At 41.7% G+C, this 6,000-nt stretch overlaps 1 protein-coding gene across 1 annotated transcript in view; it reads right to left on the reverse strand.

Annotated features, from left to right (window-relative positions):
* PDE4B (phosphodiesterase 4B) overlaps window positions 1-3,060 on the reverse strand; it is a 469,036-nt gene extending 465,976 nt beyond the window's left edge. Inside the window, exon 1 of the mRNA XM_077277476.1 lies at window positions 2,803-3,060. The gene's annotated coding sequence lies outside the window, so the exon portion shown is untranslated. The remainder of the gene's footprint in view (window positions 1-2,802) is intronic.
* Between the last annotated feature and the right edge of the window lie 2,940 nt (window positions 3,061-6,000).

A 6,000-nucleotide genomic window follows, 5' to 3' on the forward strand; every position in this document is an offset into this window, starting at 1 on the left:
GCTATAGTGCTTACCGAATAAGCTGCAGAGGGAACCCGGATACAAGGAGCCCGCCGGCTGATCAGCCCGATTGTTGGGCTCTCCAATGTATGTGCTGTGACACAGCCACAACACATGCAGCTGCGGCGCCGATCATCCGGCACGCTCCTTGTATCCGGCTTCCTTCCACAGCTTATTCGTTAAGCGCTATAGCTTACCGTATAAGAAGAGACCCGAACAAATTCGATCAACTCTAGCAATGAGAACAACAGTGAAATTTGAGTGTAATGTTCTCCAATTTACTACAGGTATATTGCTGTTATTGCATATCAGGTCCACATATTTATTAAACTGTATGCAGTAGTTTGAGTACAGTGACATTTCACCTATCTGCACTTATTGAATAACCAGGCTGTGCACAGTGCTGCAGGTATGTGGCACTTATATTAAGATATGGCAATATAACTACCACAATAAATGATGCCGCTTGTACCATAAGCTTCCTCTTGGTACGGCCTGCATATATTTTCTTACATGGGCTACATAGAGGAAGCTTATGGTACGAGTCAAAGAACATTTAACCAATATCCATAAAGGGTATATGAGACACCCTCTATTGCGATATTTCGTGGAGAGACACGGAAAGGCAATTAAGGGCGTATTTTTCTGTGGTATTGAAAAAGTTTGACTTAACCCAAGGGGAGGGGATTTTCTAAAACAGATGACCAGAATTGAGTCACAGTGGATATTTCTGTTAGATTGCCTAACTCCAAGAGGCTTGAATCATGAACTGGAACTGTATGCCCTGTAAAATTGGGCGTAAATACTAAATATATACATGTGTTTCCTAACATGAATCCAAGGTTCACATAAGATGGGCGTTGTTAAGTATTGTTTTTAACCAAATTCCTTATATGGATTGATTTTTAAATATAATTATATTTTTTGCTCCCTTTCTTGGGGTATATTATTTATGTTTTTTTACAGTTCTTAATTCCCCTTCTCAGGTCACACTATTTATAGGTTGCACAGGGGACTTGGGGTCGGTTCCTTAAGTTTACCTCCTTTTTTTTCTTTTTTTTTTACTCTGTATTTATAAAAATAGGATAAGCTCACGTTTTAACTAGCCTGTTGCGGGTGCATATACATGTATGCAGATATGAATACACACATACACAGTTTTTTAAAGTATTTAATAAATAAAGATTGGTTTTAACATATAAGCTATTTTCAGGCATGTGGCAAACATATACACATATACAATATTAAGGGGGTAGATGAACTTCAAGAGTTAGGTTTGTAAACAATCAAAAAATGTGAGACTGAGTACTGCAATAGCACATATGGAAGTATGTGGATTAAACATTAGGGTTGAACAGGGCGGACTAAGGGCGGGGTCAGTAGCGCCAGCATTGAGTATATATGGAGGAGATGGAGTGACGGGCATTAACCCTGATGAAGAAGGTCGTTCACCTTCGAAATGCGTTGGTTACCCTCCTCTATTGGGCCTAGCGCTCCGTAGCGGTGTGACGTCACATTCAGGCACGCGCGAGCAGGTACCGGCAGCCATTTTCTCCAGCTGTAACCAGGGACGCCTTCGGCTGAGGCTCCCGTGGTATCGCACAGCTGTGGCGCGCTCCCCGCTCCTTTACTAGCAAGCAGCTAGTATTACACGAACCCCCATATGTTCTGCGTTGACCGGCCGGACAATCTTCAGTGACCCTGGCATAAGGACGTACTTTCACAGCAACCCAGGGTAAGCGCTGATCATTTTAATTATCCATAAAGCTTAGAAAAACATCGAGGGGTGCAGTTTAATGCTATGTCTGCAGTGTATATCTATCATTGTTACACCCACATGGAATGAGGCTTTCTGCAGAGCATTTAAAATAGGAAAGTGGGTAAACATACTAACAACCGAACCCCAAGCACGGCATCATTTATTGTGGTAGTTATTTCACGTATTTACAGTATAGGCACATGTCCTGCTTTTGATCCCAGCAGCTGGGGGCGGTTCTTCTTTTTCTTTATCCCCCTTTTTTACCGACGTACCTTGTGGTGAGCGCCAGTGTGATCTAGTGTTTGTAAGATATGGCAATATACTATGGCATACAGGAAAGTTTGCACAGATGTTTTTTTTATGGATGAATCAATTATTGTTGTGCAGTTTATTAGCACCTCCAGGGTTATGAACATGTTACACACACAGTATAAACAGCTTTTATATATTGCATTGAAATATCAGATGAGTTCCCTGTTGGCCATGCGGATTGTAATTTCACTGACTCTTTTCAACTCTCAGTTACTGAATGCACAAAACTATAGTGATGGACCGTCACGGAAACATGGCAGCACTCTACAAGAACTGACTTCTTTTAAAAACTATGCGGACCAAGCAAAGTAAATTAAGTCTCCCAACATATCAATGTATTAAATTGTAATTCTGCTGTAAGTATGTATAATAATCATAGTAATACGCATAACACTGACAACAATAACAAATACATGTAAAGGCAGAGCAATAACATCATCAATACAATTGAGTAATACACCTTGAGATTTGCTTTCAATGAAAGTACTCTTAGGACAGATGTGGCAGCAGCATCATTATGTCACTAACCACCCACCACCACATCCCTAAATTGTGGTTTCAGCTCCACAAACAGGGATCCTATGAAGTTTGCAGGAGTGCATGCATGGAGCATTGATGGCTGATGACTACATGCTTATGTATGGATTCAGCGGGCTGAATTGAACATGAGCTGATAAGAAATGGATGCAATGAAACACACAGAGTGATGTAACGGAAGACCCCAGACTCACCCATTCATCAAGAAGACCTTTTGCATTTGCTCATCCTGCTCCCTCTGGTGTAATGCAATCTGGCAGTATAGTGAGGGTTAGAGGGGGATTGTTCCTGATCCCCTATTGTCCTGTATCCAGAGTCAATGGCCTGGTACTGGAGTGTTTAAAGACCCATTCATAAGACACAGGCTTCCTTCAGTCACACACCCGCAGATTCCAAACCCACCCCAAACCACCACCCTCCCTTCCATCTGGATATTCAGTCACGGCGCTGTCAGGCAGCCTCTGTGCACGGCGCTTTGGGAATTGAAAGCCTTTCCCCGTCACGGAACAAAAGGATAGATTTCCTTAAATTGCACAATGGTGTCTGTCTTATTCTGACACCAGCTCTCCTTTATAAAGGGTACAATTCTCTTTCCATTATGATTCATGGAAATGCCAGGTGCGTAACACAACCAGAGTACACCGTCCTCCCCTAGATTTCCATAGGCTGCTGCTTCATTAGGAGACATGGATGGTATAGAATACTACTGGAGTCACAGGAAGCCTTCCTCCAAGAAGCATAAATCCTTGTCTCGTCCTCATCTGACCACATGTTAAATATTGGATCCAGCAACTTGTATGTTATATCTGGTTGTGGGAAAGCAAAGTGGCAACTTATTAAGCCACTCTTACTACTACCCAGCTTTCCCAGACCCAAGAATGGCAAATTTACATAGTTATATAGCTACATTGGAGATGGGGATATTGCACTGTTACTGTTATTTAGATTTTGTTTGTTTTTTGCATGATGATCATATTTATTATTGATATTTATTTATTATGCTATGCTTATATAGCACCATCACAGCGCTTTAGAGACATCACTGTCCCCATTGGGGCTCACAATTTCAATTCTCTATAAGTTTGACTTTGGAGTGTGGGAGGAAACCAGAGATACCAAGAGGTAACCCACGCAAAAACACATGGAGAACATACAAACTCCTTGCAGATGTTGTCCTTGGTGGGACTTGAACCCAAGCCCCCAGCGCAAGAAAAACAGCAGGGCTAACCACTGAGCCACTGTGCCCACCAAACTGTAGATGTACCAGAGCTGAGAGATTACCTCCTCTGCATTCAGGGATCTTCTGTTCAGATGCTAGTGAGTCACTGTGACCTCCGGCATGCTCAACAATAAGGTTCGCTCCTCACTTCCTCCTCGCATAGTCATCACTAGGAACCATGTGTACATAGCTATGACTATGCAAGGAGTAAGTGGGGAAAGCACCTTACCGTGCACACCGGAGGTCACTGAAGCGGAAGTTGCCGGCACCTGCACAAAAGATCCCTGAATGCAACGCCCATAGAAGAGAGGAAGAGGTATGTATTTTTGACAGAGTGCTGGGTGCAGTCGCGGGATTCCGGGACCACAACTAGCGTGCATGGGAGGGGGGGGTAGTATTACAATGAAGACAGGAGGCAAGGGTTTCATGTATGCCCTGGAGACTGGAAGAAATCATAAGCATACAGAAAGAATATAACATTTCTCAATAACAAGAGTTAATATGAGGCATAAAGGTAGGACTAGTTTAACATTTCTATTACATGTATGTCCATGTTAATAGGTCATACACGTCCCGGGGGGGTGAAAGATTCCCTTTAAATTAGCACACCGAGACTCTTTCATCCGGGGCCCACGAAGACCTGGAGCCAGCACTGGGTACTGCCTCCTTTCATTTACAATACTGTAAGCTCTGGAGGTAGATTCTCAGGGAGATTTGTGTTCGGCCCATAGAAGTTATCGCCGGTATTAAGGTATCATTTTATACAGCTTTTAATGACCCACATAGATGGCTTAGGAGGCTTGGTCCTACTAACAGATTCCCTTTAACTCCTTTCCCACCCGAGATGTATCCATACGTCCTTGTGACCTGGGTCTTACTGACCTGTGCCGTATGGATACGTATCGGGTATTGCGCGCAAACACACACTGTACAAGCGCAATCACCGCCGGGTGTCAGTGGATTCTGACAGCTGACACCCGGCACTAAGTGCCAGAAGCGGTCCCACACCGCTCCTGGTACTTTAACCCTCTAAATGCTGAGATAGAACTCTACTGCAGAATTTAGGAGCCCATAAGAGGCATGACAGCCCCTCTGCTCTAGGATCGGAGACCCTACAGCGTCACACGGGGTCCCAATCGTTGCTATGGTGACCCGATGTCGTCATGACGACATCCGGGTCACCAGAGCTAGGAAAGTTGCTGATCATGCACAATGCATGATCAGCAACTTTATCTGACAGTGCAGAGATAACAGTTTGCATAGTATAGGGATGCTGCTGCTGCATTTCCATGCTATGCAAGCGATCAGCCTGCAAAAAATGATTGTCCCATAGTGGGACAAAGTAAAAAAAAAAAGAGTAACTTTTTTTTAAAAATAATTGTATATATAATAAAAAAAATTGTAAAGATATTGTACCCATAAATAAATATTTGTATGAAAAAGAAGTATAAACAATAAAAGTACACATATTTGGTATCGCTGCGTCCGGAACGACCCAATCTATAAAACTGACAAACTAGTTAACTCCTTTAGTGAACACCATAAAAAAAATAAATAAATAAAAAAACAAGGCAAAAAACCCCCAATGATTTATCATCATACTGAACAAAAAGTGGAATAAAATGCGATTAAGAAGACGGATATAAATAAACATGGTACCGCTGAAAACGTAATCTTGTCCCGCAAAAACAAGCCGCCATACAGCTCCATCAGCTGAAAAATAAAAACGTTAGAGCTTTTAGAATAAAGTTATGCAAAAATAATTATTTTTTCTATAAAATAGTTTTTATTGTGTAAAAACGCCAAAGCATATTAAAAAAAAAAAAAAAAAAAGATATAACTGTGGTATCATAAAAAAAAAAAAAAAAAAAAAAAAGATATAACTGTGGTATCACTGTCATCGTACTGTCCCGAAGAATAAAACTGCCTTATCACTTTTACCACAGGCAGATCATAAAAAATAAATAAAAAATTCACCCAAGAATAAAATCGTCCAATCACTTATACCGCATGAGGAACGGCGTAAAAAATAAATAAAACCAATTCTTCACCTGCTGTTGATTTTTTCATTCTGCCTCCCAAAGATCGCAGTAAGGCTTAGCTCACATGTTTCCTACGCTTACATCGGCGGGGTTTCCGTGTAAATATCTGAAATACATGATTCAGATACAAC

This window comes from Ranitomeya variabilis, chromosome 8, assembly GCF_051348905.1.
Source record: "Ranitomeya variabilis isolate aRanVar5 chromosome 8, aRanVar5.hap1, whole genome shotgun sequence".
Taxonomy (NCBI): domain Eukaryota; kingdom Metazoa; phylum Chordata; class Amphibia; order Anura; family Dendrobatidae; genus Ranitomeya; species Ranitomeya variabilis.